Below are 27,392 nucleotides of genomic sequence, written 5' to 3' on the forward strand. Positions count from 1 at the left end.
CCAGAGCCTGGAATGGAACCCAAGATTACCGAGTCTCTCCATTTCTCTGCTGTCAGCAAATATCTTCGAAACCCACTAACAAGACACATGTCTCATCCCCTTCTAATGTTGATCCACATAGAGGATTACAACCTGCTACTGCTATAAGTCACTCGTTTAGCTCAAGTGGCAGAGGTCTGTGCCATGGATCTACAGTTTCCAACTCTGCTGATGTCCCATGTGAGTGTCAATATGTTACATGATGGAATTTCTGTTTTTTCAATTTTTGATGGTTTTTTTAAAAAAAACAAGGAAATTACACACACGCAAACTACATTAAAAGAACATTGCAAAGTCAAATGCTCAAAAGTTAGGAAATGCCAGAATTGAGGTACCCGGTGCTACTTTTATTACCCCCTTTGTGTAGGTGCATTATGATACATTCTTTAATGCCATGCGCACTTACTATTTTTTTCCACAGGAGCCCTGCCTCATTCAGTGCACAGGATGGTTGCCACTCTGGGGATGAATCAGGGCTGATGTAATGGAAAGGCGATTGTTGCTATAGGACTCCTGAATCATTTGTTGCAGAAGTTGCAAGGTGTGTAGTGAATGAGGCAGGGGATTATAGGAAGAGAAAGAACAGTCTCATGGTGAAGACAATTGAATGCTGCCCTGAAGAATTAGATTCAGTCCCAGCCTCTGCCACTTAGTTCCTATGTAATGCAGGGCAAGTCCATTTAAACCAAACTTTTCACAGGTAGTCACTAATTGTGTGTTCCTGCCTGATTTGAGACGCAGATGTATGATTTGAAGAAGTGCTCAGCACTCGAAGCTACAATCGAAGTTAATGGGAGCTGTGCTTTGAACACAGGAAGTCCTGTGTAATGCTAAGTACTATGAAAAATCAGGTCATAGTTGTCTCAGGTTGGTTACCCAAAATTAGTAGACCTTAACCTTTCTGTTCCTTAGTTCCTCATTTGTAAAATGGGGGTAACACCAACCTTCACAGGCGTGTTGTGAAAATTAATTAATGTTTGTGAAGCATTTAGATTCTGTGGAGAAGAGCACCACAGGGAAACCGATGAGGAAATTGATAACTCTGTTCAGAGCAGGGTTTGATAAGTATGCAGCCAGTGAGGCCTAGGGCTACATGTTGAGCAACAAGGAGAAAAATATTGAATAGCTGCTCACTGACCATGTTCTGAATTAGGCTGGGGTCCTGTGGAAAAAAACAGTATGTGATCATGTAATTAAAGAATGTATCAAAATACAGACACACAAGGGGGCTGGATTAAGGTTGCACCACCAACTTTAATTTTGGCATTTGTTAATTTTGAGTGTTCACTTTTGCATGCTGCCAAAATGTTCATGAGCAACAAAAACAAGAGAAGGGAAACGCCAATCTTCAACTAAACCTCAATGGGATTGAGTAAAGGCACTTGTCTAGCCCAAGGGCTATCTTCCTGTCAAATCTCAAAGACCAGCTACAAATAGTCGAAATGTAAAACTTCTCAAAAAACAGCACAACAACTTTTCTTAAATAATGGAAAGTGTGGTCACCTAAATATACAGTTTGCTATCACCTCCCACGGTAGTATATATACAGAGTATGTCTGCGCTACAGAGGCTATATTGGCATAGTTACGTTGCGGTAGCAATGTCAGCATAACCCCATAGCCTAGAGGCAGCCTACACTGATGCAACAGGATTTTCTGTCCGTGTATGAACAACCCCTCAAATAGTAGCTTGGCTGATAGAAGCATTCTTCCCTTCACCTGTGTCTACACTGGGGGTTAGGTCAGCATACCTATGTTGGGATTTTTCACATCCTCACCTATGCAGCTATGTTGATCTAAATTTTAATTGTAGACTAGTCCATAGTTAGATAAAGCATGTATGGGTCTGACTTTTTCCCCCCACTTCTTTTCACCTACTGTAGTCATTTACGTCTGTGTACAATTGTTGTAAAATACTATCAAATCAGCATTCTCCACTCACCCCAGTGGTAGCATTTTACATTGACTTTGCATAAGTATAAGTAGCTGCACAAGGTGCAAAAGCCATGGAGAATTGAGTCCTATATATTTTGATGACTAAATTTAGCAAAGTAGATGTAACGTTTTCCAGATACAGAGATTGCACTTAAAAGTGCATTCCATTTTAAAAGTCACTTCAAGAGAGATTTCCTGTATGGGGTACTGCTGGAGCTAGAAATATCTCTAAACACAGAATGAGTTTTCTAAGTATGACCACTGTACATTCACATTAATGTATCTGACACATCTTTATCTTCAGGGATTCCTAGAATCCTAACCATTTTGCTGTGCATTTATTTCTTCTTAATCAGGTTTTTGCAAATCATTAGCTGCCCATATTTCAGAGTGCAGTTTTCCCACGTTTACTTAATTCACAGGTCTGAATGCTGTAACTTGTCCACCATTGTGGACACCTGTAAATTACTGCATTTTTCCTAATTTTCTAACTTGTTTGATGCTGCTTCGTGCAGTGTCTGAAGAATAGAAGCTTAATGCGTTTACAGAAAAGCCTTTAAGGCAGAGTTTTGTATGGGGCTGCTCTGGCAGCAATACAAGAAGAGAAGCAGCTCCAGTGGGATTATTAACAAGCATTGGGTGGGGGGAAGCGGAGAGAAAGGAGGGGAGAGAGTAGGCAAGCAAGCTTTACCCATGCGAGTAGGCACATAGGCCACTCGATGGGAGAGCTAGTATGAGTAATAATTATTCCTATAAAGAAGTGATTATGTATATGGGAGGGAGTAAGGAGTGAAATGAGGGAACAGTGGGAGTAAGTTTTAAAGAAAGAAATGCAAAGCCATGTATTAAAAATAAGTGATAAATTATTAGTAAAAAGTGTAATGCCATCTTGGGTTTCTGCTGGCACAGCCTACTTTTGGTGGAGTTATTTTTTTAATGAGCGCCCTGGAATTTCGGGGCTAAATACTTTCATAATGTGTAATGAATCCCTCCCACACGCATGTACAGACAAACGTGGTCATTACAGGAAGCTAACCCTACACAGTGCAGCACCAAAAGCACAAACCTGTACTATTGGGGCTGAAGGAGAGTTTCTTTAGTTGTGTGAAAGTAGCGGACTATATAGTCACAGGGGCGAGCCACTACAGGGAGACAAGATCACATGCCAAAAGCCAGTGTACGACAAGTGCCTTCAATTTCGGGGGAGGGGTTGTTTGTTTTCTGTTATGAATTGGGCTTTGCACCATGCAATCTTCATGTGCTAGGCTGATCGATAATTACCAGATAAAAGGAGCTTTGGTTTTGTTTGTTGTTCTCTGCTGGTGCTTGTCTTTCATGATGCTGCAAGGTAGTTTAGGCCTAATTTTTCTAAATTTTATCACATCAGTTGTCAGCCAGTCTAGGAAACTACGATCTTTTAAAGACTGTTGTGGACATAAGGCCATTTAGGCACCTATAGAAGCAGCTAGGCACCTAGTGAGATTTTCAGAAGTGCCTATCTCCCATTGAAATCAGCACTTCTGAAAATCTCACTAGGAGCCTGTCTGCATCTTTAGGAGCCTAAACACCTTGTGAGTCTGGGTCCTTGTTCCTAGAATCTGCTAATCTCTCCAAGGGCCTCATCCTAAAAAGGGATCAGCAGTGTCAGACCCATATGCCTACACAGAGTCCCACTGAAGTGTGTTTCATGGAAAGTTACAATTTTAACCTGTGTGCAATTTTAACTCACTCCTGGGTCCTGTGCCTCCAGTGTGAGAGATGTAGGAAACTCCCTTAATTCTTTAGACTTTTGGCCCTCTGAGTTGCCTGCTGTCCAGCTGTAGGGCTTTCTCCTACTTAGCAGAATCCAACCTCTGAGAACCCAGAACTTTCCTTTCCGAACGCAGTCAGCAATGGAGCACCAGCCCACCCCAGAAATAATAGTTCTAACCTTGGTGTCACTAGCTGGTAGTTCTGCAGCCCCTGTTAGAGGCTGGGTGTCCTTTTTCACTTTCCTCTGCCTTCCAGTCAGTCAGTCTATGGGGCCAAGAAAACTTGTCCTTGTAGGGTGTTGTTTCACTCGGAGCTAACAGTGTTCACCATTATATTATTTATGGGAGGGACATGCCTTAACCTTCATTGATCTAGACTGATCAACTCTTGTGTAACAATTTAAAAATAAACACATAACTTAAAACCAAAAAAGAATTTCTTCTTTTTTTGTATGTAATTTTAGAGGTTTTGAGAGATTTCGACTGTTTGTCATGAGGTACCTAAGGTTGGAGCAAGCTCAGCAGAGCAAGGCACTTAGACCACCTGAAGGGATCAAACATAAGAGTGAGGGGGTGTTCCTGCATGACCAATGCTGGAGGCACAAGACACAGGAATGAAAATCCTGTATATCTTTACAGAAGCAGAATTACAAAGTATTTCAATATTCCCATCTCTTGGGATTTTATCATGAATCTTGATATTTGCTGTTTTTCTTATAGCCCCAGTTCCTGGAGTCCTGTGATTAAGTGGAAATATCAGCTTTTATTTTTTTAATGTAAATTTCTAGCCCTCAAATTTGCATAGAGAAGCTTGAAAATGTAACCCATGTGTACCCCAAAGTCTCAAAAACCAGAAGACAAATTAAGAAACCCCAACTATATGTTTTTAAAATATTGTGACATTTAAACCAATATCATGATTTTGGGACTTAACTCATGATTTTTGAATGCTTGGGGTTGGCAATACTGGTATTTTTCCATTTTACATGGAAAAGATTTTACCCCTTTGATAGTTTGCCTTTTAGGCAAAAAACATTAAGAGTTAGCCTGGCGGTCACAGTGAAATATTAGATGAGATGTCTTTATCACGTCATACACGATCTCGCTGACGAGTAAAGAATATCAAAGGTGACAAAATTCAGCACTGAATGTATTATCACTGTAGTTGATTAATATCTTACCTCATTTTTTTGCAAGACTTTGATGTTCTAAGTTTATTGCTATACTGTATATTTAGTTAGGTTAACAATAGCTTTATACCCTAATCTGAGCTTCATCTATCATTTAGACACATTTGTACGAGTCCCCTCATATCGCTGAAAGAGCTCAGCTGATTAATTTTGAAAATCTTACTCTCACTCTTCAGATTCATAAAACCACTGAGCATTGACAAATGTGATGGATTTGAGATAGCTGAATAACTTCCCAGAACCGGGTTATAAATTGCCTGAAGAGGAAGATCTTCACTAGAATGCAAGAAGAAATGCAGAGAAAATGTTTTAAAAGATGAGTAAAATCTAGCTGTTTCTTTTTTATGTTTCACATACTAGCATCACATAAGAAGTGGATCAGAAGTACTATTAAACTTAAATGTCTATTCACTTTATGTTCAGTGCTTGAAGTACTGGCAGAAGGAGTGTTAAAAGCTTTTAAGTCATAGACTCGATTTCACATGAGACAGTTTAATAGCTGGCACAATCCCATAGCAGCAGAATACAATAAAACTGAAATGGCTGTAATTATTTTTCAAAAGGTACAAACTTCAAAGCTGTTGTTCACTGTACTGTATACACATACTTTTTATATACAATGCCTCTAAACTTTCAGAAAAGGATATTTATCTAACAAGGATCATCATCTAAGAAGAATTCCACAAAGAAAAGGTGCTCTAGACCTAAAATTAGACTGGTCTGATTTACTAGAGTCTCTTTTCAAATCACTTGGAGAAATGTCTTCAGAGACCCGAGGAGTTCTGCTTAGGCGCAAAACCTTCTTAGAGATGTGTTCAGTGCTTCAAGCCAAAGAATGCAAACTTTTGCCCTCAGAATTTATTTTACTGATCTGCACTCTTCACACACGTACACTGCACTCATCCCTTGACGATGGTGTGGTGGAGAGAGTGGCTGTATTTGATGTACATTCTTGTTCTTTGGTTAAAGGGTAGATTGGGTTGAAAGACAGATTTCTTTCTCAGTCACCAGAAATGTGAATCTTTTTGAATCCAGTGAGAAGGAAATCGGGCAACTAACTTTATGTTCACACTGGGAATAGAATAGTGACAGCTACAAGTACATTGAAACTAACAGAATTTTAGCACCATTCCTCTGACAGCATAGGTAAGACTATTTTGTCTTATAACCAGGACACAGATCATCTCCTACCATAGAAAACTCTTCAGCAGGAGGGTCAGATAGAAAGAATCCATGTGGTGATCCCTTTGTAGAGAACTTTCTTCATTGTCCCATGAGGGGTGGGGGGAAAGGCAAGTTTTGGGTCAGGAGGAAAAGGCGGCAAGGCCAACCCCGAATGGGTCTTTGGGAGGTCAGGACCATCCAGACAATGCCCTGTGCCTCTTCACCAGCTCTGACCTTAGCATGCCTTCTCTCAAATGCATCTGGATTGCTCATTTAGTAACATTTAATACACACATTTGTACAGAAACTCTTTGTTCTTATTGTACTGCCAATTCAGGTGCTATATCAGGCACCCTGAAGAAAATAGTTGGCCTGAGACTTTATTCTTTGAAGTACAGCTCATCCAGCTGCCAGTTTTCTTAAAGAAGCAAAGACTGGCATCTAAAATAGCTGTGCTTAGCTAATGCCTCTGCTTCAGGCTCCTACAAATCAACTTACAGCAGAGCTGCCCAGTTTCAGCTCCAGGCTTGCATGAGATGTGCTCAGTACTTGAGCAGAGAATGAGATTTGAACTCTTAGCACTGTCTGTTCTTTACTGTGAAATAACGAAAAATTACCCCATTAATAATTACTACAAGTAAAAATGTAAATGTATTTAATGTAAATGTCCTTGATCAAAGCACAGGAAGGGTGCCAAGGGGTCAGAGGCTTTTTGGAAAATTATGTGTGAAAGAAAATTTGGGGGAAAATACATAGGTTCCCAGCTGGCTGAGAGACACTTTCTTCCTTAGTGTATGAGATTGCACACCCCATCCTTCTACCTATCAGGCAAAAAAATAGTGTGGTGAAGTGTGCAGACCCCAACCTGTACTGGGGAGTCAAAAGGGTTAACCCTCTCCCTGAGTGGAAGAGTACACCCACATCTTCATTCCAGTGGTTACAGTGGAGAAAGACAGCAGAGAAAACAGGGTGCAAAAGGACAATTCCTTTTTACTCAAGGGAAGATAAAGAGAGATTTACTGGGTTTCATTTCCCACTCCCCAAAGAGACTGGGTAAGAGAGCCTTGGTGTTCCCAGCAACAGTCTTGAAAGAGAGTCTTATTGGATTTTTGCCACCATGAAGAGGTCTCCGAGCATTCTTTGGGGGCTGAACTTTGTGGGCAACCCAATGGCAGGTGTTGGACCTCACTGAAAGAGCCCTTGCTTTCCCGCATCATCTACATAAATCAAAGTCTGGACTAGAAGTCAACATTCAGCCAGATGAGCTAGTTAAATGTGCAGGCTTCGGGTATATTCTGAGTGGTCCATCAACTTCCCCAGTATCTATTGGATTTTTTAATTTTGTTTGGGGGGTTTGTTTTGGGGTTTTTGCGTCAGTGACAGAATTCTTTCCTCACCTGGGCTGGAGTGTGACTGCATCAGGACCAGCCAGCAGCCACTGTCAGCCTGGGGAAACAGCTGTCCAATGCATGGCTCAACAATCTGTGATAAAACAGTAATTCTGTAAGATGTAGTGTTCAGCAATTATTCTGCCTTGGGGCTTTTCAGTTGCTTTGGCTTCTTCAGGATTTCTTCATTTTCCATCATTTGAGGAAAGTCTTAAAACATTCCACAAAGGACAATACCAGGGCATCCTCTGTGGGTTTCCTGGTCTTTTTGTTCCATAAATTGAATTGTGGAGTACTGGATTCTGCAGTGGCAGCTACTTGCAGGCAAAATGGGCAGCTTCAAAGAGGAAAGCTCCAACACCAGTATAAAATGTGCTGGCTTCTCTATCTGTAAATTACCTTCTTTGAGTGGTATCTGCATCTTTTGTGTTGTAATAAATACAGTGTGTGGCCCCTTATCAGAGAGATGATCCTCCATGTTTTTGGGATGAATGAGGTCAGATATATGGCTGAGGGGGTAACTGCTGTAACTTTAAGGAAATGGCCCAGGAAGTTCTTCAGGAACTTCTGCATTTGTGATATTAAAACATAGGGAACCTGTCCTTGCAGAATTGTGTTCAGTCCTGTAAAGGCTGACCAGAGAGAAAAGCATGAACACCTCTGCCATTAGTTCGAGGCACGTAAACTTTTAAAACTGTGCTGACTCTTGGTGCTGGACAAGAAGCAGCTTTCCAATCCTCTGTACTTCCTGAATTCCCTCTGTATATAGTTTGTCCAAGGTGTTGTCAGTGAGTGGTCATATGATAAAGTATTTTCTTAGATTTTTATCACAAAACACACAGGAACCACTGCAGTATTTCCTTGGTGCTTGTGTCAAACCAATAAGTGATGTCCACACTAAGATCTTTAATATCAGATCCCAGAGTGTTTAAAAAAGTAACTGAGGTACTGAGGGAATATTGTGTATAATGAGGCATGGTCATCTCCTTACATAAATGGAAGTGTTCTTAGCCAGTGGCTGTACTTATCACTGAGATTACCTTGGGAGTTGAAATCTCACACACCTCTCAAGGGTTATATATGGGTTCAAATTGCTTCAAATGCCATCACAGTTAGAGGATTCATCTTCCACCAAGTCTGAATTATTGGCTATATTAATTGCAAGTGAGAAGGGAGTTTTCATCTTCTTAATCAATTTTGCTTTCAAGCAAATGCAGATACTTTGTCCTGGCTGCAGAATAAGGGTTTCCAGAGGGACAGTCTGTGAACTAGATCAACTGCAACTTTTATTGGAGCTCTGCTTGTCTCTTAGTTTCAAGCTGAAGAAGATCTTCAGACAGGGTTCTTACCCAGCCATTAAGTGACACGTTCGTTTTTAAATCTGTCCCTTAATCAGCAAGGTTGTTGCGTTGACATGTCGGCACACACCGTGGATTCCCTGATGTCGGCAACTCAGTTCTGTTCTGCAAGGGCCACACAAGAACTGTTTTAGAACTAAGATGCATCACCACCTTTTTGTCCACTCTGGTTTGACTGTTTACCTATATCTGTACAACAGTGCTTTTGAATTAATGGTTGTCTGTCATGGTGAAAGATCCCATGAATCTCTGTGTAACATGTCTTTTCTCTTCGATTTTTCTTTCCTCTATATGGAATCAAATGGTTTTATTTGTTTTCCAGCTTGTCAAAGGATGGATCTAATAGCTATACACACAAGATAGACAGCAAAAGAGACAGGAGTGTCTGTTTAGATCTAATATTAACCACTCCCTTCTCTTTCAGAGGGTTAAATGTTATATTTTCCCATCTCCTAACCCCTCATCCCATGCCATGCATGGCATGGGATATTTTAGTCTCTGACACACACTAGCAGGGGGTAGAACTGTGAAGTATTCCTCTTCCCACCATTCGGGGGGGGGGGCGGGTCTAACAGTCTTCCTTGAAGCATATAGTACTGATTATTGGTGGAGACAGAATATTCCCTGATCAACTGGTTCTAGAGTTGCCACCTTTCTAATCTCACAAAACCAAACACCCTAGTCCCGCCCCTTCCCCGAGGCTCTGCCCTCTGCCCCGCCCCTTCCCTGAGGTCCCGCCCCCCACTCACTGTGTTCACTCCTTGCCTGTCCTGACTCTGTGCTGAGTCCCAGAAGTGGCCAGCAGGTCCGGCTCCTAGACAGGGGGGCCAGGAGGTTCCACATGCTGCTCTCACCTGCAGGCACTGCCCCGCAGCTCCCATTGGCCGCAGTTCCCGGCCAATGGGAGTGTGGAGCTGGTGCTCAGGGTAGGGTCAGTGTGCGGAGCCTCTTGGCCCCCCTGCCTAGGAGCAGGACCTGCTGGCCACTTCCGGGGCACTGCGCAGAGCCAGGACAGTTAGGGACTAGCCTGCCTTAGACCCGCAGCACCACCGACCAGACTTTTAACAGCCTGGTTGTCAGTGCTGACCGGAGCTGCCAGGGTCCCTTTTCGACTGGGCGGTCTGGTTGAAAACTTGACACCTGGCAACTCTAACTTGTTCTTAAGTGAAATAATTCCAAGTGTCCTCACATTGCTGGTGATGAAAAATCTGGGCTTCATAAAGAATGCTGAGGAAGAAATGTTTCCATAGCTAATGGTTCTAAATTCATAGTGGAAACTTCTGTGTTAACTTTCTGTTCTGTTGTGACTGGTAATCAGCTGAATGTGAGCTCCCAGTGTGATGATGTGGCCAAAAGGGCTAATGCAATCCTTGGATGAATAATCAGGAGAATCTTGAGTAGGAGTAGAGAGGTTATTTTAGTTCAAGAAGGAGTTTGATAAATTGGAGAGTATCAAGCTGTCTGGAGTGGCTCACAAACATGGGTGCCAACGTCAAGGCAGGCTGTTACAAACCAGGACACAAACCCCAAACTGGATGTGTGTTCTAGAAGTGGATTTCACCAACCAAGTATTAAGTGTGAACTCCTCAAGCGCTAGGACAGCCTAAATATGGAGTCACAGACAGTCCCCCTTGGATACTCCAGTCAATCTTGCCACGCAGGCAAGCTTGCCTTTGTGATAGATGGTCTCTTACACCAAAAATCACAATAATATTCAGGTAACTCCCCATCCCAAAGGACCAGTCGCTTACCCCAGGTCGATTACACCTGAGATCATACACCAAAGGCAATGCTTATAGCCAATCCTGTAATAAACTAACTAAAGATGTATTAATTAAGGAAAAGAAACAGGAGTTATTTACAAGATTAAAGCAGGTAAACATACACACACACATGAGTTACAGTAGAAGTTGCTGTGACATTCAATCTCTACATGTCCTTTAGGGCTAACCCAGGCTAAGCAGCTTAGGGATCTCTTGCTTATGCTTGGAAATACTGCCATCTCCAAATTCCAAGCAGCATAGTGATGACAAATTCTTCTTGAAAGGGATTTTTATTCCCTTCCCCCAGAGTTAAAGCTGTGGTGGGATGAGCATTTGTGCACATCCCCTCTTCGTGGGGTTGGGGAAAACAATCAACAAAGTCTTTTGTCCACTGTTGTTCGACAATGGTTTGTCTGGTGTCCATAGGCCTTCTTTGGTTGGGCAGAAGATACCTCTTGTGGTAAATTAGTATTTCACACTTGGTAATGCTTCTTCTGTGACTGGGAGGTGGGGAGGGTTCAGTTTCGTAGCAAACACTTTTATAGTTACAGACTAAATACTTAAATATTACCTTATGACATGGGCTACAGATATTACAAGTGAGATTAATGCATGCAGCAATTACACAAGCATTTCATGAAGTCCAAACACTCAACACTTCTCTGTATGTCTGGTACTTGTTTTAACAATACTACTGTGCAGGTGAGCCAGGCTGGTTTCCAGCTATGTATCTGTCAGTGTTCAGTGAAGCCTAGAGGCCTTGGCATGAGTTGGCACCTGGTCTGCCAGCATCACAGAGAGGTTCAGAGAAGAGCCACAAGACTGATTAAAGGATTAGAAAACATGTCTTAAAGTGATAGACTAACAGAGCCCAATCTCTTCAGTTTAACAAAGAGAACATTAACGGGTGACTTGATTATGGTCTAAAAGTACCTACACAGGGAACAAATATTTAATAATGGACTCTTCAGTCTGGCAGAGAAAGGTATAACACAATTAATGGCTGGAAGTTGAAGCTAGACAAATTCAGACTGGAAATAAGGCACGAATTTTTAACAGTGAGAGTAAATAACCGTTGGAACAATTTAGCAAGAGTGTGGTAGATTCTTCAGCACTGATAATTTTTAAATCAAGATTGGATGTTTTTTCTAAAAGTTCTGCTCTAGAAATTATTTTGGGGGACTTTTATGGCCTGTGTTATACAGGAGGTCAGACAAGATGATTACAGTGGTCCCTTCTGGCCTTGGAATCTGTGGAAAAAAACTGTTTCACTGGTGAAAATATTGCTTGCTCTCCTAACAGCTTTATAAATGACATTTGCTCCAGGATATCAGGGTTTTCATACCATTCACTGTCTCGCAAACCTGTTGCTCAATGTCAGCTAATGGTAATGCTCTGTGACCTAATTCTAAATTGCTTTGGCTACTGCCTTCACGGAACTCTGTGACATTGGGAACTTTTCTAGTAAATTTTCAATTCTCTTCCTTTTCCTGTTGCCACTCTACAGTTCTGAAATCTGCTGAAGTTCTTGTTCATGGTCTTAAGCTCAGGAATATTAGATCCAATATACAAGTGTCCAATATTCATAAGTTCATACCTGAACAGCAAGACAGCATAAAGATTAATGTTCTAGTTCATGTGTACTCTGTCATGTAGCCTACACGGGCATCTTTGGAGGCAGTCCTCGGTAACTCATACAAGATAGTAGTGGGGGAGGGTGGGGTAAGTGTGTGCGTAAAGTGTGTTCCTAAAGTCCACTCCATTGCTTCATTTAGCACTGTTCAGACAGTTTTCACAGCCAGGCAGAACAAACAATCTCCCAGTAAGCTAACCTGAAGGAAGCACAAGGTAAGATGTGACAACCACCCAAAGGACAGATATTTTAACTTTAAATACTAAGTTAAAACCTTTGGGATTCATTTCATATCTCTGTTATCCTTAACTTCTTTTACCACACAAAGGCTGGTGTTGCTGCAATATGATCATTAACAATATGTAGGGGTAGAGAATTCCCTTGGCAATGGCCTGGAGCTCAGGGTCTTCGGGCTTGTCTAGCTCTCGGGAGCAAGTATCCCAGTCCGACAGACTTGGGCTAGCAGGGCTTGTGCTGGCACTTTAAAAATAACAGTGCTTTGAACTTAGGCTGGAGCTCAGTCTCTGAAGCTTGGGGAGAGGGGAGGTTTCAGAGTCACATGGACTGCTGGCGTCTGGCACACTGGGGCGCTATACATTTACACCACAGTTTGCCATGCACTGTTTGTCTAGAAAAGCCCTTTGTGTGAAGCCCAGCCTTCTTGCCACTCTAAACTGGCGCGAAGGGGCATGATGCTCGGATTTCCAGTAGCATGCTGTCCTTAGTTTCTGCTTGGTGGCTCCATCTTTCAAATCCGCTACTAGCTAATTAGATGTCTGACATATTTGATACTCTAGCTCCTCTTACTGGTGGAAGGGAAATTCAGCTCTCCAGAGTCTCCTGGCTGCTGTGAGTTGGAGGGAAGAAGAGGTCTTTTGCTACTTTCGTTCACCAGTCTCTGATTTATGGTCCTATACACCAGTAACTTTCCCACATACACACCATCCCCGTCCATGACTTCAGTGCCTGCCTCTGCTGTTCCCTGCCTTATATATTCAGTACAGCTAACTCCAGACATTCAGAAATCATCAGTCGGAGGTTAAAATATCATGAGAGAGAGACTTAAAAATCATAAGCTTTTAAAAACATCATAAATTTGGGTATAAGGGAGCTTTTTGCTTTCTGATTTCTGAGTCTCCCGGGTGCACTTGGGTCACATTTTCAAGGTTTTTCTCCATACCCCTTAGGACTAGGAATGTATTTAAAAAAAAAAAAAAAAAAGCTGAGATTCTCACATAATGAATACAGGAGCTGGGGCTATAATAAAACACCAAGTATCATGAGGCTTGCAATCAAATCAGGAGTTGTCAGCAGGCTAGTTTTCCCAAGCAGCACAATGAAAATAACATGACTCTTAGCAGGAAGATGATGCTGTTTCTGTTCCATTTGCTCTTGAAAGTTTTGCAGACATAAGTGCTTTTGTTTTGTTTTGTTTTTGTTTTTGTTTTAAACAATAGCTTACATTCTGCAGGCCCCTGAGCTTGCCAAGTAAGCTTCTCTCTTGTCAGTAACTAGTGGATTTTTTAAGCCCTGTGCTACAATATTTGGTATCCGCAGATCACTCTTTTCAGGGCCCACCTGTACACTAATAAATGAGGGGCAGCTTTCTTTCCTATATCAAACTCTTCTTTCCTTTCTTGCTGTAATTTAGCTTAGTCTTTTATCTTAAATGTCTAACCAAGTGAAGCCATTTAATGCTTTTATAGTTATGGAGACATCAAAGTTAGGCGGCTAGAGCACTGCATGGGAATCAAGAGATTTGAAGTCTATTATCAGCTCTGCCACTGATTTGCTATGTGACCTTGAGAAAGTCATTTTGCCTCTATATGCCTTAGTTTCCCCCTCTGTAAAATGGAGATTGTGATACTCACCCTCCTCTGTAAAAAGCACATTGAGATCTATGGCTGAAAGCACTATATAAGAGCTATTGTTATTCCAGGATTTACTTTGCATGTGGATGAGACTCATAACTATGGCTGAGTTCTTTTCTTTTTAGAAGGAAGAATACACTTTGGATGATTGTGGTCTCCCATTTTTAGGCCTCAAATCATTGCCCCATTAACTTCTGATTGCATGTATTGAGTGAGGAAGAGGATTCCAAATCGCTTCCATAAACTATTTAAAAATGAACATGTCATGTTGAGTGAACAAAACAGCACTATTTTGATAGATCTGTGAGAATAAAGTCACAATGGCGTGTGCTCCCTCTGCTGGCCACACAGTAGCAGTTATCTGAGAAATCACTAACTCAAAGACTGAACCAACCAAGATATTTGGATATGACTTGGTGTTCTTTGGAAGCTCAAGTAGCCATATGACTTTTGATGTAGAAAAAATCCTTTTTAAGTGTCATGGAAAAGTTATATGTGTGGTGACAATCTGAGAAGGGGAGAGAAAGGTTTGGATTAAATACCAGGACGGGATTTTTCTCTGTGTTACTGGGATGTGGATAGTCTGCCAAAGAAATATTCAATATGTGGGTTTTTATTCCAACATATCCAGAGAGATGTAATGAAAGCAATTTCATCATAGTGTAACATCAATTGGAAAAGTGGGTATACGTAATACAGCATATTAAATAATATACTATATTATAGTAGAATTCTGAAGAGTCATAGCCAGGATAGATTGATTTAAATCAAAATTATTTTAAAATCACCAACTTTAATTGCAATTTTAAATCACCAATTTTCATAATTTAAATCAGCAAGCAGCAGGAAACCTCAGTTTTAATGATTGAGGTTAATTGTGTTTTGCATTTGTACTTTCTAGTTATTTTCCTGCAGAAAGATTGATTGATTGGTTGGTATGCAAATATGCAAAAAGAACAGGAGTAGTTGTGGCACCTTAGAGACTAACAAATAAGTTCGTTTTGCGGATACAGAGTAACATGGCTGCTACTCTGAAACCATTCAAATATGTTGATTCGGAACTAAATATAGCATCTACACTAAATTTGGTGCTTCTTTTTGTTAAGCAGAAAGATAGGATATATCTATACACATTTATTTAAGCAATTATATAGCTTCACTTATGTTTGTTAAGAATCTTAATTTTACATAATTTATGATGTTAAAAGATAGTGAATGATGTATTTCTTTACTAGTTTGATTAATGTTTTACTCCTGGTTTGTGTCAAGCTCTATTTGGATAAATTTGAATTCATTTAAAAATGCACAAAAACAGTATTTTATTTTATTTTTTCTTATTTAAATAAAGCTACTTAAACTTTATTCTTCTGTAACCAGCAAACTTAATCAAAACATGTTTTGTATTTTAAACCGATTTATTAAACAAAGGAAGCATTATCCATAGTTAGTGAACTGAAGTGATTGTTTCTGGTCACCATGTCCTTCAAGAATTTATAACTAATAGATCTTATCCTCCTCTAGTTGTTCATATATCAGAGGAGGAAAACAAGCTTTCTGACTTTTTCAACTCCAAATTGGTTTCTTAACTTTGGGTGAACTAGTCGTGAACTGGTCTAGTTGAATAAACCAAAATGAAGAAGAAAATATTCTCCCCTCACCTGCAAAAGAGGCTTCTGCTCTCAAAAGCTGGAGTAGCGCTTCATCAAGCTCTGGTTTCAGGTGCTTGGCCAGTGAAATCCACCAGTTTAGTGGTTTGGCTTTTTTTAAAATTTCAGCAGAATTGTGTACTGCTTAATATTTATTTTATTTAAAATATTTTAATAGATTGTAATAAATTTTGGCCTTAGCATGGGTGGTTATAATTTCAGATAGGCTCATTTTTAAAAAATAAACCTGTATTTAATTTAAATTTAAAAATCATTTTAAAAAAACCCAGATTTTATCCACATTCTGTGCTCCCTCAGGTCCTTCCCACGTAAACCACTAATAGACTGTACCCCACGTTTGTGGAAGCCTGTAATTCCGCCTTTCTCTTGCTGTCCACAGATCTGTGACAAACCTGATACATGTGTAACCCACTAAAGTTTGATGACAGAATTAGCCACTATAATTCCATTTTACTACCGGAATAGCGAGCAGGGTCAGTCAGGTTTGACAGCAGAACTCTTCGCTGTGGATAACACACAAGATAAATATGGAAAATTTGGACCGCCATGGGATGACCATACATTGAGTTTCTCCAGTTTGGAATAAAAACACCACAATGTGGCTAAACTGCTCAAAACTGAAAACAAAATCTTTCAGCTGCATCTATTCTGTGGGTATGGGCACCTTATCTCCAGAGCTGGTACCAGATTTATTGAGCTCTGACCATTATGTTCTGCTGCACCTAGAGAGATTCACATGTAGACAGAACAATCTATATTGTAAACTGTGTTTTCTAGATTGCATGAAATTGTACATACCAAGGGTAATGTTTGTAAATGTCCCTGTGGCACATTCTCTGATGCCCCAGGAGATGCTCAGTTACTAAACAATCTTCAAAGTGTATCTACTTCGGTCTATCTAATGTTGGAGGGCACTGCTGCCAGAATGATAATTTTAGGAATTAGCTGGGATTGCACAGTTTCTGAACTCAAGGTGGCACTACAGGACTATATTTGGCACCCACTTTCTGATGTATTGTTAAGCGTGTAGCTGTCTGAATTTGTGTATACTAAGGGTATGTCTACACTACCCGCCGGATCGGCGGGCAGCGATCGATCCAGTGGGGGTCGATTTATTGCTTCTAGTCTAGACGTGATAAATTGATCCCCGAGCGCTCTCCCGTCGACTCCTGCACGCCACCGCTGCAAGAGGCGCAGGCGGAGTTGATGGGGGAGCGGCAGCAATCGACTCACCGCGGTGAAGACACCACAGTAAGTCGATCTAAGTATGTCGACTTCACTTACATTATTCACGTAGATCGATTTCCCCCCCCCACACACACACACACAGTGTAGACCAGAGCTATGAATTGAGAAGAGGTGTTTGGGGGGGGACGGTATTTTAATGCTTTCTCTTTTTGTTGTATGCATAATGAGCAAGATACAGTATTTTGGCTTTCTGTAGTTTTCAGGAATTAGAATTTGCATGATTATTGTAAAATGAACAGGCAGCAATAATGCCAAAATAATGTACTGATCATTGAATTTATGGTTGGTTTTAAGAAAAAGAAAATACTAAAAACAAAATTCAGACACCAAGCCATTGTAAAACCCTGGATCCTTTCATTGCTGTCATTTGGTGCTTCTGAAAACAGGCTTACAACTGGGCATTCTTTGCCGGCTGCTATAAAAAGTGCCATTATTCAGATACCCTGATATTTATTTTGTCAAATACTGTTTCTTGAAAATGTAATAGTGTTTGTGAAAGATGTCAGACTGACAGAATTGGAAACACTATTGCCAGCCCAAAGTGTTCCAAAATCATGAGTCAGGACCCCCTAAAAATCATTATATCCACTAGAAAAACAGTACATTTGCCTTCTGAGTTTTGAAGCTTTGTGGTACATCCAGGCCATGCTTTCAAGCTTTTCTTCACAACCATAAGGGCTAGAAACTTTTCAAAAGGAAAGCTACAAGTCTCGTGTTTTCATTTGACTCCAAGAGCTGGGGCTTCAAGAGGGGAAAAAACAAGCATTGAAAGCCTTATGATAAAATCATGAGACTGGCAACACTGACTCCGTTCACAAGACAAGCACAGAACTAGCAGGGATACTGCAAGGTTCTCCGTACAGTCCCAACAGTCTGCCTTATGCATGTCGTGGAGGGACCACCCGTAGGAGGTTGGAGAAGGTAGTTCAATTTGCCATGCTCTTTTAGGGTATGTCTACGCTGCAATTAAAAACCTGCAGCTGGCCCATGCCAACTAACTTGGACTTGGGCTAAAGAGCTGTTTAATTGCAGGGTAGAGGTTCAGGCCCAGGCTGGAGCCCAGGTACTAGGACCTCGAGAGGTGGGAGGGTCCCAGAGCTCGGGCTGTAGCCCAACCGTCTACACTGCAATTAAACAGCCCCTTAGCGCAAGTCAGCTGGTATGGGCTGGGCCTGTGTGTCTAATTGTAGTGTAGACATACCCCAGTCTTATCACTTTTTCCTAAGGCTGCCAACAAGGGTGCCAATTATGATGCAGACATCAGCACAATAACTGTTTGAGAACACTATCTCATTTCACATGTCACAGTCATCAGATGGTAACAAGTCCCAGTTAGTACTGACAAAGGCTGGATTTGAACAAATGTCCTAAAAGGAAAAGGCTTTACTAGTATCCTAAGTCATCCAGTTTTCTCTGCTATGTTTTAAAAATATGTAGTTATAACAACTTTTTAAAGGGTGTGACCCACAGAACTTGGCTGGGGCCATGAGCTGTTATGCTGGTTGGTGAGCACTATGCTTAAGTGTCCAAGGTTCTGCACTGCAGCATGGTGTCTGAAGAGCAAAACCGGGGCAGAGCATTGCTGGCTGGAGTGGCTCTTGAAGGAGCCATTAGTGAAGGCAACAGAATTATTGTTACCAGAGCACCTTCAAACTGCTGGAGATAGAAGACAAGCATCAGGTTCTTGGTCCAGGACTCTCTGTGATTGACTACGGGGCAGCTCCTGGTGCTTGGAGTCAGGTTGCTGTACAGAGGCCCAATGCCTTGGGCCCTGATCCTAATGACCCAGTTGGTTTTGTATTTGGAACTGACCTTCGTACTTCCCTCTGGAAGGAGCAGTCTTCCTGTCTAATGCTGACATTATAGATTCAAGCGTACTTAAGAAAGTTCAGGAGCTGCTTCCTGCAGAGAAGGTGGATGTTATCTGAGTGACATGGCACCTAATCCCACAGGGGGTCCAAGAACAAGATAATCAGAAGTAGATGACCTTATGTTTGTCCCTTTGGATCTCTCCCAAAGCCTCTTGTAGCCAGAGGAGACCATCCTCTGAGTAATCTGGGATGGACAGGAAGCCTGTATCCTCCAAAACAGACTGAGCATTTCCAGGATGTGACAACTATAAAACCTCAGTCCAGCAGGAAAGAATCTTCAGAGTCCTGTTACCTGGCAAAACTGCACAGAAAGGGAGTAAAACATAAACACTGAGGGTTATGTCTGCCCTACTCATACGTGTGGTCAGTGTCTGACTGGATACCTGCATTTGGGGTGCATTTAAAAAAATCTGAGTAGTGAGATTCTGAAATTGAATTGTTTTATTTTTAAGCCCAATGTGGGAATATCTGTCATAATTTACATATCATCATAGGTGTGCATCATGCTTATAGATACAAAATAAGACAAGGTTGTCACTCCACTGAGTTTATAATATAATTATAGAAGTAAAGACATCCACTTAACTCCCACCTGAGAAAAAAGCTTTTGGGAATGGAATGCTATGAAAGCTGGCCTGTACGAGATAGAGCAATGGAACAAAAATAAAATAACCTTTTTTTAAAAGTTTGCAAGGAAGTACAGTACTAGAACTGGCTGGGAATTTTTTAACTATTTTTTGTAGGTAACTGCCGATTTCTTAAAACTGAAACTTTGTGGGAAAGGCTCAGTTTTGACTGATTTCATGATTTTAGAAAAAAAAGTTTTGAAATTGTCAAAACATCCTGTTTTGACATTTTCTAACTGAAAAAGGTTCTGTTTGGGGGATCCAAACAAGTTTTTCATTTAAAAAAATAAGTGAATTTATAGTAAAAATAATAAAAATAGTTAACATTTAAATGAAACCTTTCGGATTTATTGGAAATAAATATGTCCATTGGTCCAATGAGGATTTTTTTTCAGATTTTCCATTCACAGAGATTGTAAAGATTTCAACTTTTTGCTCTGGTTAGGGAGGGAAATTTCTGTTTAAAATCTTGAAAATTCTCACAGGACAGGAAACCCGTTTCTCGCCCAGTTCTAGTATACAGCACATGTATCTGAATTATGGCATCGAACAAAGGGCTGATTTTGAAGGTTGCTGAGCAGCCTTAACTCTCATTGTCTTCAGTCAGGCTCCAGTGGGAGTTGAGGGCTCCTAGGGTATGTCTACACTTCAGGCTGAGGTGTGATTCCCAGCTCAAGGAGAAATGCCTGTGCAAGCTCTCATAGAGCGAGCACACCAAAAATAGAATATAGCTGTGGCAGCAGGAGGGTCTCACCACCCGAGTAGGTACCTAGGGTCTTAGATGGGACCTTAGATGGGCAAGGTGGCTTGCCCCTCCTGCCCCTCTCGCTGCGTGTGATACCTGCGTTAGCTCTGATTGAGCTACATCTCCTTGATCTGGCATTTACATCTCCAGCTCCAAATGGAGACACACCTTCAGTGTCTAGCAGGAGGTGCTCAGCAGCTCACAGGATTGGGCTCCAAGCTCTTTAGGGTCCTAAAGACACAGATAAGCACTTAGCCCTGGTCTACACTAGGAGTTTAGGGCGAATTTAGCAGCGTTAAATCGATATAAACCTGCACCCATCCACACAATGAAGCCCTTTTTTTCGACTTAAAGGGCTCTTAAAATCGATTTCCTTACTCCACCCCCGACAAGGGGATTAGCGCTGAAATCGGCCTTGCTGGATCGAATTTGGGTACTGTGGACGCAATTAGATGGTATTGGCCTCTGGGAGCTATCCCAGAGTGCTCCACTGTGACCACTCTGGACAGCACTCTCAACTCAGATGCACTGGCCAGGTAGACAGGAAAAGGCCTGCGAACTTTTGAATTTCAATTTCCTGTTTGGCCAGCGTGGCAAGCTGCAGGTGACCATGCAGAGCTCATCAGCAGAGGTGACCATGCAGAGCTCATCAGCAGAGATAGTCATGATCAGCATGATAGAGTCCCAGAATCGCAAAAGAGCTCCAACATGGACTGAACAGGAGGTACGGGATCTGATCACTGTATGGGGAGAGGAATCCGTGCTATCAGAACTCCGTTCCAGTTTTCGAAATGCCAAAACATTTGTCAAAATCTCCCAGGGCATGAAGGACAGAGGCCATAACAGGTACCCAAAGCAGTGCCGCATGAAAATTAAGGAGCTGAGGCAAGTCTACCAGAAAACCAGAGAGGCGAACGGCCACTTCTATGATGAGCTGCATGCCATTTTAGGGGGTTCAGCCACCACTACCCCAGCCGTGTTGTTTGACTCCTTCAATGGAGATGGAGGCAACACGGAAGCAGGTTTTGGGGATGAAGAAGATGATGATGATGAGGTTGTAAATAGCTCACAGCAAGCAAGTGGAGAAACCGGTTTTCCCGACAGCCAGGAACTGTTTCTCACCCTGGACCTGGAGCCAGTACCCCCCGAACCCACCCAAGGCTGCCTCCTGGACCCAGCAGGTGGAGAAGGGACCTCCGGTGAGTGTATCTTTTAAAATACTATACATGATTTAAAAGCAAGCATGTGTAATGATTAATTTGCCCTGGCATTCGCGGCTTTCCTGGATGTACTCCCAAAGCCTTTGCAAAAGGTTTCTGGGGAGGGCAGCCTTATTGCGTCCTCCATGGTAGGACACTTTACCACTCCAGGCCAGTAGCACGTACTCGGGAATCATTGTAGAACAAAGCATTGCAGTGTATATTTGCTGGCATTCAAACAACATCCGTTCTTTATCTCTCTGTGTTATCCTCAGGAGAGTGATATCATTCATGGTCACCTGGTTGAAATAGGGTGTTTTTCTTCAGGGGACATTCAGAGGTGCCCATTCCTGCTGGGCTGTTTGCCTGTGGTCGAGCAGAAATGTTCCCCACTGTTAGCCACGAGGAGAGAGGAGGGGGGAGGGGTTAGCCACGCGGTGGAGGGAGACAAAATGCGACTTTGGAACGAAAGCGCATGTGCTATGTATGTAATGTTAACAGCAAGGTTTACCGTGAAAGAGTGTACCCATTGTTCCATAAAATGTGTCTTTTTAAATACCACTGTCCCTTTTTTTTCTCCACCAGCTGCATATGTTTCAAGGATCACAGGATCTTCTCCTTCCCAGAGGCTAGTGAAGATTAGAAAGAGAAAAAAACGCACTCGTGATGAAATGTTCTCTGAGCTCATGCTGTCCGCCCACACTGACAGAGCACAGACAAATGCGTTGAGGCAGACAATGTCAGAGTGCAGGAAAGCACAAAATGACCGGGAGGAGAGGTGGCGGGCTGAAGAGAGTAAGTGGTGGGCTGAAGACAGGGCTGAAGCTGAAAGGTGACGGCAGCGTGATGAGAGGAGGCAGGATTCAATGCTGAGGATGCTGGAGGATCAAACCAATATGCTTCAGTGTATGGTTGAGCTGCAGCAAAGGCAGCTGGAGCACAGACTGCCGCTACAGCCCCTGTGTAACCAACCACCCTCCTCCCCAGTCGCCCAAGAACGCGGTGGGTGGGCCTCTGGCCACCCAGCCACTCCACCACAGAGGATTGCCCAAAAAACAGAAGACTGGCATTCAGTAAGTTTTAAAGTGCTGTGTGGCCTTGTCCTTCCCTCCTCCACCATCCCTCCTGGTGCTTCTCTCCTCCACCACCCCTCCTGGGCTACCTTGGCAGTTATCCCCCTATTTGTGTGATGAATTAATAAAGAATGCATGAATGTGAAGCAACAATGAATTTATTGCCTCTGCAAGCGGCGATCGAAGGGAGATGGGGAGGATGGTTAGCTTACAGGGAAGTAGAGTGAACCAAGGGGCGGGGGGTTTCATCAAGGAGAAACAAACAGAACTTTCACATCGTAGCCTGGCCATGTCATGAAACTGGTTTTTGAAGCTTCTCTGATGCACACCGCACCCTCCTGTGCTCTTCTAACAGCCCTGGTGTCTGCCTGTGCGAAACCAGCAGCCAGGTGATTTGCCTCAACCTCCCACCCCACCATAAACGTCTCCCCCTTACTTTCACAGATATTGTGGAGCACACAGCAAGCAGTAATAACAGTGGGAATATTGGTTTCGCTGAGGTCTAACCAAGTCAGTAAACTGCGCCAGCGTGCTTTTAAACATCCAAATGCACATTCTACCATCATTCTGCACTTGGTCAGCCTGTAGTTGAACAGCTCCTGGCTACTGTCCAGGCTGCCTGTGTACGGCTTCATGAGCCATGGCATTAAGGGGTAGGCTGGGTACCCAAGGATAACTATAGGCATTTCAACATCCCCAATGGTTATTTTCTGGTCTGGGAATAAAGTCCCTTCCTGCAGCTTTTGAAACAGACCAGAGTTCCTGAAGATGCGAGCGCCATGTACCTTTCCCGGCCATCCCACGTTGATGTTGGTGAAACGTCCCTTGTGTTCCATCAGTGCTTGCAGCACTATTGAAAAGTACCCCTTGCGGTTTATGTACTCGCCGGCTTGGTGCTCCGGTGCCAAGATAGGGATATGGGTTCCGTCTATGGCCCCACCACAGTTAGGGAATCCCATTGCAGCAAAGCCATCCACCATGACCTGCACATTTCCCAGGGTCACTACCCTTGATATCAGCAGATCTTTGATTGCATGGGCTACTTGCATCCCAGCAGCCCCCACAGTAGATTTGCCCACTGCAAATTGTTTCCCAACTGACTGGTAGCTGTCTGGCGTTGCAAGCTTCCACAGGGCTATTGCCACTCGCTTCTCAGCTGTGAGGGCTGCTCTCAGGTTGGTATTCATGCGCTTCAGGGCAGGGGAAAGCAAGTCACAAAGTTCCATGAAAGTGCCCTTATGCATGTGAAAGTTTTGCAGCCACTGGGAATCGTCCCAGACCTGCAACGCTATGGGGTCCCACCAGTCTGTGCTTGTTTCCCGGGCCCAGAATCGGCATTCCGCGGCATGAACCTGCCCCATTAGCACCATGATGCCCACATTGCCAGGGCCCGTGCTTTGAGAGAAGTCTGTGTCCATGTCCTCATCACTCACGTCACCGCGCTGACGTCGCCTCCTCTCCTGGTATCGCTCTGCCAGGTTCTGGTGCTGCATATACTGCTGGATAATGCGTGTGGTGTTTAATGTGCTCCTAATTGCCAAAGTGATCTGAGTGGGCTCCATGCTTGCCAAGGTATGGCATCCGCACAGAAAAAAGGCGTGGAACGATTGTCTGCCGTTGCTCTGACGGAGGGAGGGGTGACTGACGACATGGCTTACAGGGTTGGCTTACAGAGAATTAAAATCAACAAAGGGGGTGGCTTTACATCAAAGAGTATTTCAGGCAGGACTGGACGGAGGGAGGAGGGAGCAAATGAGTACAAAACAAATCTGGTCTATTTCTTGTTTTGATCCACTCCATCTATCTTTTATATCTTTGGCTGGCAGCAGACGGTGCAGAAGGACTGCAAGCCATCCACATCTCTTGGCTGCTCGGCAGAAGATGGTACAATAGGACTGCTAGCCATCCTCATCTCCTGCCTGCCCGGCAGAAGATGGTGCAATAGGACTGCTAGCCATCCACATCTCCTGCCTGTTCGGCAGAAGATGGTGCAATAGGACTGCTAGCCATCCACATCTCCTGCCTGCTCACCATAAGATGGTACAATAGGACTGCCTGCAGGACTAAAGAGAATGACCTGGTCGAGTCACTCCTAATTTAGTCCCTGCACCCATATCTGCCCAGGCGCTCCTGACCGACCTTACCGAGGCGGCCAGGAGCACCTCGGACATGATGAGGATGGTTTTCAGGCCTATTGTACCGTCTGCTGCCACAAGGCAATGGGTTGCTGCTGCTGTGTAGCAATGCAGTACCACGTCTGCCAGCACCCAGGAGACATACGGTGACAGTGAGCTAAGCGGGCTCCATGCTTGCCGTGGTATGGCGTCTGCACAGGTAACTCATGAAAAAAGGCGCGAAACGATTGTCTGCCGTTGCTTTCACAGAGGGAGGGAGGAAAGGAGGGCCTGATGACTTGTACCCAGAACCACCCGCGACAGTGTTTTTTGCCCCATCAGGCATTGGGATCTCAACCCAGAATTCCAATGGGCAGCGGAGACTGCGGGAACTGTGGGATAGCTACCCACAGTGCAACACTCCGGAAGTTGATGCTAGCCTCGGTACTGTGGAATCACTCCGCCGAGTTAATGCACTTAATGCACTTAAAGCATTTTGTGTGGGGACACACACAAATTGACTATCTAAAAGCGATTTCTAAAAAACCAACTTCTATAAATTCGACCTAATTTCGTAATGTAGACATACCCTTAATGGGGTTTTCAAAAGCATCTAGGTGCCTACCTCCTAAAAACCTTTAAAAATCAGTCCCCAGGTACCTAAAATGACCAGAAGTTGACATATGCTGATAAGAATGGAAAGAGTTTTACTCTGTAACTGGATATGAATTTTGGTGTGATTTGAAGCTGAGGGATTTTATTTCTAAACTAATTTTTAAGGGCAGAGGTAAGAGAACCAAAAACGGAATCTGCATGCCTTATTTTGTTGTATTTTACTATTTTAAGATATGTAGAGATGAAGCCTACAGGAATTTATGAATATTTATTAAATTATGTAACCAGTATATCTCCAGTGAGATGAATCATCTGATGGTATCCAGAGGTGACAGTCCCTTTAACAACATAATGGTCAGAATTCAGTAAAAATATGTATTTATTTCAATTGTATTGCTTGCTTACTCTGCCAATTCGGAATATATTTTCATTATTCACTGTTTCACATTGTTTATGAATGTCTAATTTTCCTAGCAGTCACAGTAAATGTCAAGCTAATTTAACATGTCCTGTATGCTAATTGCCTCAAAACATTAATTTTCAATGGTTTTGGAGACATAATATTATAAAGCAGTTATAGCTAAACATTCCAGATGGCATCTATTCCAGTCTGTAGCCATTGTTTTCTGTCTTACAAGGAGACATGCAATTATTAGGTAATAAAAAGAGAGTGATTATATTTTTAATTTAGTTTTTTTTAAATCCCAGATAAATTACCTGCTTATAGAATAACTTGAAAAGATTCTGCAGCAATGGTAATCAATTAAATAGTGGAACAACAACAAAAATTCTTGTTAGATATGAACACGTGAAATTCACCTGCATAATCAAAGGGCCAGCAGAAGAGCTAACAAATACTTAAGTCCCCCTTAAACCTTGGTACTTAACTGGTGCATAGATGTGGTGCTGGTTCTCTGCACTGGGGAGACTTTCACCTGAAAAACCCTAAGTTAACAAAAATATAAAACTCAACTATGAAATAGTGAAATCAAAAATATAGATGGTTTGCTAGTGATGATTTAATTTCTCTCCACACCTTTCAGAACTGGAACAATACTGTGCAGAAAGAATGTCATAAGAGCAAAGAATCTCTTTAAAGAAATAGAAGACATTGCCAATTTAGTCCAGCAGTTTGGGGACCAGTATACATAGCATACATAGCATACTCATGCTCAGTAAAGTAACCCCTTCATGCTCACTTAATTCAGGAGCAAATAAAACATTCCCTTGCAATACCAGACACTTATTTCAACTGCCACCCTGGATAAATAACAAGTTGTGTGTGTCTGGAAGAACTCTTCCTAATGGTGTGGAGGAAGGGTCTATAAAAGGATGATAGAAGTATTCCAAAGAGAGTGAGAGGTTTGGAAAAACAGATGGACAGAGCTTAAGAGATATGAGAGAAGCCAGTCTAAAATTTCTCTTAGAATATGATTCATTTGTCTACAATAGCTATCTGTCTGTCTCTGTTTGTCAGGCTCACTACTGTGGCATTCATCCAAGAATCTCAAAGTGATAAACTTTCATTGAACACTGTACCAGATAGCTTAACTATGGAAACTCTGAGCATGAGTGATGAATGCTGTGGAAAAATATGCTGTGATCATGTAATTAAAGGCAGTATCATAAAGCATATGCACTAGGGAGGCAAATTAAGGTTGCAATTCTGATATTAATCAGCTTTTGAGTGCTTGACTTTGCAACCTTAATGTTCTTTTGACATAGGGAGCTTTTTTGGATGTCAGATTTATATAGCACCTTACTTTTCCCAGTGTGGAAAGACAGCCCTTGGAATGTAACGACTCTGTTTAACGGCACACAGCAACACTAGATAATATTATAATACAGAAAGTTTAGACGAATACTGTGTTTACTTGAAACTACAGGGGAAATTTTGTTAGGCAGAATGTAATTACTGACATTGAAATTTGGCCAGGAAGCTATTTAAAATATTTATCATTCATTTAGGTCTGGAATAAATGTAGGCCAGGAAGTAGCTAAATAAAAACCTTTTGGGAGGGGAACAGAATAAGAAGAGTAGAGTGTGCACACCAGCATTTCTCCCATGCACCAAGGAAGGATTCACTAAGGACTTGATCCAATGCTCACTGAAATCAATTAAAATCCTTCCAGTTCTGATGTC

At 42.3% G+C, this 27,392-nt stretch overlaps 1 protein-coding gene and 1 pseudogene across 3 annotated transcripts in view; both read left to right on the plus strand.

The window, feature by feature from the left end:
- Positions 1-19,211, plus strand: part of LOC141983875 (rRNA methyltransferase 2, mitochondrial pseudogene) — a 90,637-nt pseudogene extending 71,426 nt beyond the window's left edge.
- SLC35F3 (solute carrier family 35 member F3) overlaps positions 1-27,392 on the plus strand; it is a 265,270-nt gene that overhangs the window by 74,518 nt on the left and 163,360 nt on the right. The window lies entirely within an intron of this gene.

The sequence above is a fragment of the Natator depressus genome, chromosome 3 (assembly GCF_965152275.1).
Source record: "Natator depressus isolate rNatDep1 chromosome 3, rNatDep2.hap1, whole genome shotgun sequence".
In the NCBI taxonomy this organism is placed as follows: Eukaryota; Metazoa; Chordata; order Testudines; family Cheloniidae; genus Natator; species Natator depressus.